Genomic DNA, 10,646 nt, shown 5'->3' with positions numbered 1-10,646 from the left:
GCATGTAGGCTGCCTCATTAAAAATCTTACAAGGAAAATTCAGTGGGACAAAACCTCGTAAGGAAAAAAGAGTACAACGCATATTAGCTCCCCCTAATAAGAACATCCTTGAACCTTTGCATTTCGATCTTGTGCACCATCTTCTTGAAAGTTACAGTTGGAAGAGACTTGGTGAATAAATCAGCCACATTGTCACTTGAACGAATCTGTTGTACGTTAACATCACCATTCTTTTGAAGCTCATGTGTATAGAAAAGCTTTGGCGAAATGTGCTTCGTTCCATCTCCTTTTATGAATCCTCCTTTAAGTTGTGTTATGTATGTTGCATTATTTTCATATAAAATCGTGGGTACTTTGTCACATTTCAAGCCACATTATTCTCGAATGAGATATATTATGGACCTCAACCACACAAACTCTCGGCTTGCTTCATGAATAGCTATAATCTTAGCGTGATTCAGTGAAGTGGCTATGATAGACTAGTTTATTGATCTCCAAGAGATGGCAGTACCCCCATATATGAACACATAGTCTGTTTGAGATCGAACTTTATGCGGATCAGATAAGTACCCAGCATCAGTATAACCAACAAGATCAGAACTGCAATCTTTAGAATAAAATAAGCCCATATTGGTAGTCTCTTTTAGATACCGTAATATGTGTTTGATCCTATTCCAATGCCTCCTAGTAGGAGCAGAATTATATCTTGCTAACAAATTAACTGAAAAGGCTATATCAGGCCTTGTAGTATTTGCAAGATATATTAGTACACCAATTGCACTAAGATATGGTATTTTAGGATCAAGGAGTTCCTTATTCTTTTCTTGAGGTCGGAATGAATCCTTATTCACATCAAGTGATTGAACAACCATCGGAGTACTTAATGGATGTGCTCCATCCATATAGAATTGTTTCAACACCTTTTCTATGTAGGCAGATTGATGGACAAAGATACCGTTTGTCAAATGCTCAATTTGCAAACCAAGGCACAACTTTGTCTTTCCGAGATCTTTCATCTCAAATTCTTTCTTTAGGTAATCAATTGCCTTTTGAATCTCTATTGGCATTACAATAAGGTTTATGTCATCGACATATATAGCAAGTATAACAAACTCTGATGTTGTTTTCTTTATAAAAACACATGGGCAAATTTCTTCATTCGTATAACCTTCCATAGATAAATTTCCACCAAGACAGTTATACTACATGCGTCCAGATTGCTTCAAACCATATAATGATCTTTGCAATCTAATGGAATACATTTTTCGAGGCTTTGAACTATATTCTTTTAGCATTTTAAATCCTTTGAGAATTTTCATGTATATCTCATTATCAAGTGATCCATATAGATAGGTTGTTACCACATCCATCAAATGCATTTCAAATCTTTCATGGACAATGAAACTAATAAGATAATGCAATGTTATTGCGTCCATAACTGGTGAATATGTCTCGTCATAATCGACACTAGGCCGTTGTGAAAAACCTTGTACAATAAGTCGTGCCTTATACCTTTGTATTTTATTTTTCTTATTTCTTTTTCGCACAAAGACCCATTTATAGCCAACAGGCTTAACACCATTAGGTGTTTGAGCTATAGGTTCAAAAACTTCACGTTAGGCAAGTGAATTTAATTCAGATTGAATTGCTTCTTGCCATTTTGTCCAGTCATTTCTTTATCGACATTCTGTGATAGATTGAGGTTCAAGATACTCACTATCTTGCATAATTTTCGTTGCAACATTATATGCAAAGACATAATCTACTACTATTTCAGATCAATTCAAATTAGTTTCAATATCACTTGAACTTATGGATAGTTTCTTATTTTCTTGAGTCTCAGGCTCATTAATTCCTTCAGGAACATTAACATTGCTCAAATCTTGAACTTCTATATGAGGATCTTTTGTAGTGTCATCTCGACCATTTATTTTTCTTTTTCTAGGATTTCGATTGTTAGAACCTAATGGCCTGCCATACTTCAAACGTGTTTTAGATTCATTAGTTATGATATTAGTGGATGGTCCTTTAGGGATATCAATTCAAATTGGGACATTCTCTGCAGGAATATGTGATTTAGTAATCCTTTTCAAAGCTGTAAATGTGTCTGGCATTTATTTGCAATTTTCTGTAGATGAATAATCTTTTGTACTTCTTGCTCACAAATAGAAGCACTTGGATCAAGATGAGATAGTGATGAATTTTTTCACAAAATTTCTCTTTTGATATCACTATCTTCTCCCCCTAATTTTGAGAAAACTATCTCATCAAACCGACAATCTGCAAATCGAGCAGTGAACATATCTCCCGTTAATGGTTCACGATAGCGAATAATGGAGGGTGATTCAAACCCAACATAAATTCCTAACCTTTTTTAGGGACCCATCTTGGTGCGGTTTGGTGGTGCTATAGGCACATATACACCATACCCAAAAATTCTTAAATGAGATATATTAGGCTCTTGACCCAAAACTAATTGTAATGGAGAAAATTTAGGATAATTTATCGGTCTAAGACGAACAAGTGTGGCAACATGCAAACTTGCATGACCCCAAACAGAAGTGGGCAACTTTGTTTTCATTAGCAATGATCTTGCTATCAACTGTAGACGTTTAATTAATGACTCAACTAGGCCATTTTGAGTGTGAACATGGGGTACAAGATGTTCCACTTTTATCCCAATCGATAAGCAATAGTCATTAAATGCTTGGGATGAAAATTCTGCAGCATTATCAAGGCGAATAGACTTAATTTAATTATCGAAAAATTGTGCCCGTAATCTTATTATTTGTGCCAATAATTTTGCAAATGCCAAGTTGGGAGATGATAAAAGGCACACATGAGACCATCTAGAAGAAGCATCTATTAGGACCATAAAGTATCTAAACGACCTACTAGGTGGGTGGATGGGTCCACAAATATCCCCATGTATGCGTTCCACGAACACAGGGGACTCAATCCCAACTTTTGTTGGCGATGGCCTCACAATCAGCTTGCCTTGATAACAAGCATTGCATGAAAATTCACCATTCGAAAGAACCTTCAAGTTCTTTAATGGATGCCCATTTGAATTTTCTATGATTCGTCTCATCATTATAGATCCAGGATGTCCCAGACGATCATGCCAAAGTACGAAAGTATTGAAAATAGTAAACTTCTTGTTTACTATAGAATGTGCCTCAGTTGCACAAATCTTTGTCCAATACAGGCCAGAAGATAAACCAGGGAACTTTTCTGTAACACATGTCTGCCCAGAGACATTCTTGATGATACCAAGTTATTCAAGATTCATCTCATCAAGTGTCTTGATATGATAACCATTTTCATGGATATCTTTAAAACTTATTAAGTTTCTCCGAGACTTGGGAGAGAACATAACATTATTTATGATGAGTTTAGTTCCCTTGGGCAAGATTATAATGGTTTTTCTGAAATCTTCAATCAAATTAGCACTCCCAGAAATTGTAGTAACATTAATCTTGCCTATGTTTAGATTAGAAAAATATTTCTCGTCTTTGAATATCGTATATGTAGTGCCAGAATCAATCAAACAAATATCTTCATAATTGGACAACTAACTTTAAAAATTATTCATATCTTCAAAATAAAAAATATACACAAAATAAAATATATATCAATACATGCTTGTAGCTTAGCTTTATACTCATGAAAAATCTCATTCCACTTATTTATGCTTTCTTAATAATTTGATTACACAATAAATATATGGAATAATAAGAGAATAAAATAATTAAATAAGAAATTTAAAATAGAGGCTAGATATAATATAACCATCTAAAACCATCCTTAATTACTATAATTGTGTACATATCCATGCAACCCTTTTTTTTTTTTATTTTTCTTCTGAAACAGTAAAAAAAATATTATAACGGAGAATGGACAATCTTGATAACAATTTTGAACAATCTTACATAATTAGCACGCTGTCAGAAAATCCATTCAATTATATAATATTATTATATTATATTTCATAAAGAATATAATATTATTATTATATTATATAAAATGGACGCTTTTGATATTGTTAAGTTGCTGAAATTGTAGGACCCAATTGATAAAGTTTTTAAATTTGTCACGTTATAGACATTTGATCACGTTATAAAGTTTTAGATAAAGTACCAATAATGATTTGTTGATGTTCATAAAATAAATCAATATTAAAGTGCAGCAACAAGGGTAAAATAAATAAAATCCACCACAAAATATCCATCTTACCAAATCTACTACGGAGAAGAAAACTGACAAGCTTAGTCTCCCCACGAAAGTAAAGGATTCAATTTAATAATAAACTACAATAATATAATTAAACTAATTAATGCTAATAAAAAACTAATAATCATGCAAATAATTTCTTTTACATGATTTTTTATTTACTAATTTTTATCAAGAAAATAAAATAAATTAAAAATTATTCATTCTTCCATGTTTATGAAACCATCACCAATCAAGTGATCAATCTTTCCTTCGAGGTGCTAAAAAAAATCTGCTACATCTAAGCTTGTGATGTCAACGACATTTTCAGAGAGAAAGTTAGCCTCAGGATTTCTCTCTTTCTTCTTTAATGATGCTTGATAAAGATCAACCAAATGCTTGAGAGCACGACAGTCACATAAATAATGTCCTTTTCCACCACATCAAAAATAAGTAGTTGTTTCACATTTCTCATCTTTTTTCTTTTTGTTCGATGAATGATTAACGCCCGAAATAGGATTTCTTTCTTGGTCATCACGACCATGACCACGACCACGTCCACGACCAGGGCCGCGACTTTTTCCACGCCTAGCATGGTGAGCATGCACATCATTCACCTCAGGGAATGGTGTAGATCCAGTAGGTCGATTCTCGTGATTTTTCATCAACAAATTATTATTTTGTTCAGCCATGAGAAGATGAGAACTTAGTTCAGTATACTTCTTGAAACCTTTTTCTTGATATTGTTGCTGTAATAGTATATTCGAGGCATGAAAAGTGGAGAGCGTATTTTTCATCATATTATTATCATTGACCGTCTCTCCACATAATTTTAATTGAGAAGTAATTCTGAACATGGCAGAATTGTACTCATGAACATACTTATAGTCTTGAAATCTCAGATGCATCCATTCATATCGTGCTTTTGGGAGGATGACCATCTTTAAGTGGTCAAACCTTTTAGGTTGTTCCCCAATACTAGTGGATCCTTAGTAGTAAGGTATTTAATTTTCAGAACTTAGTCAAGATGATGACACAAGAAAATCATAGCCTTAGCATGATTTTGACTAGATACTTTATTTTTTTTCTTTATGGTATCTCCAAGACCCATAGCATTTAGGTGGATTTCAGCATCCAACACCCATGAAATATAGTTTTTTCCCAAACTTCGAAGGGCAACAAACTCACACTTCGTAAGATTGTTAGCCATAAAAAAAAGAAGAAAAATAATAATACCTTAGCCTTAGCCTTCAAATTTGAGACGTTAGAGTCTCGTGCTGATAACATATTATAAAACAATAAAGAACAAAGAAGAAGAGTAGAGAGAATAGAGAGAGTAATTGTTATTTCTCATGAGGGATGATTTACAATGAAGAAAGTATACAACCCCTCAACTATTTCCATTTTCTTTCCCTTTTAGCAATCTAACATGAATACAGCTCCCCTACCTTGTGAAAATCCACCAAAACCTCCCAAAGTAGAGCAATCACCAAGTTTCAAAGCAAAACTATTAGCCTATGAATTTACGGGGATATTTCCATGAGGGATCTTCATGCTTTTTAGAGCTCCATTAACGCAACAAAAAGCGTGGAGAAACTCTCCGATGGTATCGCATCTATTAACCTTTCTCAAGAAGATAACAAAAGAATGATTATATGCTCTTTGTAAGTATTCTCTTATCATCAAACTGATTGGTAAATGCATCACCTACCAATATCTCTGTATTAAACTGCAATAGTTATGAAAAATCATGGATCAAGTTTCGCTTATCGATCTCGAATCAGACTATTACATTCTCAAATTTACCACTTTGAAAAACATGAATTTTGTCTTGAACAATGGCCCGTGGTTTGTCTATGGACACTATCTTTCTATCCAAAAATGAGTTCCAAATTTTATTTCAGAAAAAGCAATATTATCTTTTTTTGCTAACTGGATTCGTTTTCCTCACCTCCCCACGGAGTACTATGATAGCATCCTCCTTCAACTAGTAGGGAACTCCATTGGAAAACTCCTAAAGGTCTGTTAGTTTTAAATGGATAAATCGTAGACAACACGATGAAGACACTGTCTATTTTGCAGTACAAAAAAATAAGCAGCAGAATATATGAAACTAAAATGAAAAAGATGGCAGAGAGATAAACCTCTGGAGTGTGTATAAAATTCTGTAGAAGAAGTTACATAAGTATCCTAAACAGAACAACTGGTATAGATCATGGCCCTATTTTAAAGTCATGGTGCTAACACCATGGTAACTACCTCCTAAAATGACCGAAAAGAAAAATACAGGAAACTAAAACTAGATACTACAGTCCTAAAGCAACTAACTAATAAGGTCGACGTGTGTACGAGTTCCACTTTACGTAAAAGATATGCTCGTTTATGTATCTAGGTGTGCTTCTATAACCCGGTTCCTAACTGGATTATAATTGGTCAACAGCAGCAATACATCATATATGAAGTTGAAGGTGTCACACCCCTTTTTTTCACCAAAAAGATTACTTTTAAGTTCGAAAAGAGTTTTTATTATTAAAATGACAAAATAAAGATTTGTTTAAAAAAAAAGATTATTTTTACATTCAAATTCAGAGTCGCCACTTAGCATAATCGGGTGTGCCAAGTCACCTTTGAAAATCCCTTTTCAAAATTCTTTTTGACTCTTTAAAATTGGTTTACGAACAGAGATTTCTGTTAGGGAATTCTGTTGACCGAGGGGAAGGTGTTAGGTACCCCTCAATCCCGTGGTTTGACCACGGTCGCTTTGTGGAGTATATCGACTGGTACGACACTATGAATGTCTAAACCACATAAAATACACAAAAAAATCAATCAAACAAACAAACAAGTTCAAAAATATAATGTCCCGTCCAAATTAAACAGTCCCAAAAATAGAAAAATGCGGAAAAGTAAATCCTATTCTAAACTAATCCTAGACTAAGCTCCAATGCTTTACCCGATGCCTCGGGCCTTCATCACAAACCTCCTCTGCGTACATGAGATGTCGGGGCATTCCTCGGTGAATAAATACAATGTGACCTCGGGGCATTCCCCGGCGAATGAATACATTTGATGAAATGTAATAAAAGTAGATGACTCATTCAACACAGACATTCACACATTCAATGATATAGAATACTATGAGTTGACTACCACAAAACCTAAAATTTGGCTATCATGCTTTCGTCCTAAAACATGATCCTACTGAGCTCACAAAATTGATATTTATTTCGCATTAAACAAAACAATAATAAATCAAAACTAATCCAAATTCACTTTTTCATCAAGTTTTTGATTTCCACCCCGATTTTGTTATCCAATTACCAATTTCAATTATCCAATAAAATATTATTTTCATCTATTGTACCATTCAAGATCAATCATTCAACTCAAACTCATGTCAAGCAACAAATCACCCCTAAATAGAACAAACACATCAAAATACCTCCATAATCATATAAAATTAAAGGAATAGAGTTGAAGATTAGACCTCAATTTGATGATTTATTTTCAATTAAATATGGAGGAGCCTTTCAGATTCAGAACCTTGAATCAAACCTCAACAGTCAACAAACGAGACCGCAACTCGAAGAAAACACAAAACCAATAAGAAACTTCCAAACGAAACCCAATTTGCTGATTTCAAACTAGGCTTAAATGGCTTGTTGGAATCAGGGCCGGATTATCGTTTCCATCATATCAGAGCTACGGCGGACCAGACAGTCCATGAAATAGGTCTTTCGCTGGAGAAAGACCACAAAAAAGGGAATAGCAATTTTTGGGGTTGTGAATGACCCATTTCCGTAAGGGTATTCCGATTCCGATTCTGGAAAAACAAACTTACCAGAAAATAGTTGAATCTGCCTATTTTTTGTCACCCAAACCACTCACCTTTCTCTCTCTTAGTCTATATCTTCCTTCGGCTTCTCTGTATGTGCATATGTGCGATGGCAGTGTGCGTACGAGTTTGTTCGTGGATGAAGCTGTGAGGATGAGTGATTCCCATTGGAGATGAGTTTATGAATGTGTGTATTTATGTGTGTGAATTGAGTGTGTTTTGTGAATTCTCGATGGAGGATGTTGTATGAGTGCATGTGTGTGATGAATTGTGAAGGGAATCTGTGTTGTTGTTATCTGAGTGAGTCTCGATGGTGGTGATAGAGTTTACATTTTAATGGTGTGTGTATATGTATATAATATGTGTGAATTCCGTTTAATGGGAAAGAAAATTTGCCTTTGATTGAGGGGCGAGGTAGGGGTATGTGGGTAAGAGGTGGGGTATGTGGGTATGGGGAAGGGGTAGGTTGTTATTTTTATTAGCGTGAGGTATTAATTTGTTATGGATTTATTGGAATTTTATTATTTTTGTATTTTTTGGGGGGTATAATCATATGGGTGATACGGTGAGGAAAAAATGAATAAATTGGACTTCGGGAGGGATAAAATTATGTGTCTACATCATGACGCTTTTTGGGTGTAAACACAAAGTGTTTTCAGAAAAAAAAGAAGACAACGAGACCAAATTTTGACCGGACCATTATTCGAAGAAAGAAATAGTAGGAAGAAGGACAACCGAGTAGGAGGGTCGAGTGAATACTTGTCGAGGTTTCGGTCCGCGACTCTGTCATTACATCAAAAATAAAAGTTATAAGTTAAAAGATAACTAAAATTACAAAATTCCTATCTATGCAGCTACTTTTCGACTCTTGACTTGAGTTTCAGCACCCTGATCTCCGGGTGGGCTCCCGACTTGTAATTTCATCACTTTATTCTCCAGGCGGGCTCCTAACTTGCAATTTCTTTAACTTGTTGCTTGACTTTCAATTCCTTCACCCTGTTCTCTAGGCAGGATCCTGACTTGGTATTTTTCAATCTGTTGACTTTCAATTTCTTCACCCTGTTATCCAGGCGGGTTCCCGACTTGCTCTTTTTCAATATGTTAACTTTCAATTTCTTCATTTTGTTGCTTGTTTTTCAACTTGTTGGCCTTGTTGTTTGACTTTCAACTTCTTCACTTTGTTGCTTGACTTTCAACTTATTCGCCCTGTTCTTCAGGCAGGCTCCTGAAATCTTATCAAAACTAGAAAGAAAATTATTCCAAACAAAGATTATTATAATGAGAGATTCCATTTACCGGAAAAGTAAAGTTCCAAACAACAGGAGTTAGATTTGTTGCCCCAGTTTATCATAAGAGGACTTTTGTGAATGTCGAATCCAATCATAATTATTTGTATGTTGCAATGATGAATCAAGACTCTAACCAAGAAATGCATCTCTAGAGAGTAAAATTAAATGACCAAGACTAAGAAGTGTGTCTCCTAAGAATTAAAGTGAGGAATTCCGACTAGAAAGTGTGTATTCTAGAGCTAAAGGTTCAAATTAGGAAGTGTGCCACCTGATAAATAAAAACTGACAAGGAAGTGCATCCCCTAGGGGTTAAGTACAATGATTCGACTAGAAAGTACATCTTCTAGGAATCAAGGGGACTGACTCGACTAGGAAGGACACCTTTTAGGAATCAAGGGGACTGACTCAACTAGGAAGCACACTTTCTAGGAATCAAGGGGAATGACTCGACCAGGAAGTATTTCTTCTAGGAATCAAGGGGACTGACTCGACCAGGAAGTACATCTTCTAGGAATCAAGAGGGATGACTCGACCAGGAAGTACATCTTCTAGGAATCAAGGGGAATGACTCAACCAGGAAGTACATCTTCTAGGAATCAGGGGGACTGACTCGACTAGGAAGTTCATCTTCTAGGAATCAAGGGGACTGACTCAATCAGGAAGTAAATCTTATGGGAATCAAGGGTACTGACTCAACGAGGAATCACATCTTCTAGGAATCAAGGGGAGTGACTCGACTAGGAAGTACATATTCTAGGAGTCAAGACTTAATTTAGGAAGTGCATCACCTAACAAGTAAAATTCGAATTACCCAATCAAGGAAGTGCATCTCCTTACCAATGGCGCTTGAATTGCCGAAACAAAGAAGTGCGTCTACTTACCAATGTCGCTTGAATTTTCCAAACAAGGAAGTGCGTCTCCTTATAAATGCCACTTGAATTACCCAAACAGGGAAGTGCGTCTCCCTACAAATGCCACTTGAATTACCCAAAGAAATGCGTCTCCTTACAAATGTCGTTTGAATTAACCAAACAAGGAAGTGCGTCTCCTTACAAATGACGCTTAAATTATCCAGACAAGGAAATGTGTCTCCTAACAAATGCCACTTGAATTTCCCAAGGAAATGCGTCTTTTTACAAATGTCACTTAATCTACCCATACAAGCACTACTAAAAAATGCCAAAAAGCGACGGCCAGCGTCGCTTTTTTGGGCAAAAACGATGGAAATTCATCATTTTTTCGGTCTTAAAAAGGGGTGTCATTTTTTGAAAACGATGGCCTGAGTCGCTTTTACGAATTTTTTTTAAATT

General features: G+C 35.4%; 1 long non-coding RNA gene across 1 annotated transcript; it reads right to left on the bottom strand.

Moving 5' to 3' along the window:
- Positions 1-5,531: 5,531 nt before the first annotated feature.
- LOC124899754 lies at positions 5,532-9,775 on the bottom strand. Its single transcript, XR_007057309.1, has 2 exons — positions 7,700-9,775; positions 5,532-5,941 (listed from the first exon to the last, which is right to left on the bottom strand). It is a non-coding gene; the product is annotated as an uncharacterized LOC124899754 (long non-coding RNA).
- Between the last annotated feature and the right edge of the window lie 871 nt (positions 9,776-10,646).

This window comes from Capsicum annuum, chromosome 6, assembly GCF_002878395.1.
Source record: "Capsicum annuum cultivar UCD-10X-F1 chromosome 6, UCD10Xv1.1, whole genome shotgun sequence".
NCBI lineage: Eukaryota > Viridiplantae > Streptophyta > Magnoliopsida > Solanales > Solanaceae > Capsicum > Capsicum annuum.
Note: the sequence above shows the minus strand (reverse complement) of the source record. Positions and strands in the feature narration are given on the sequence as shown.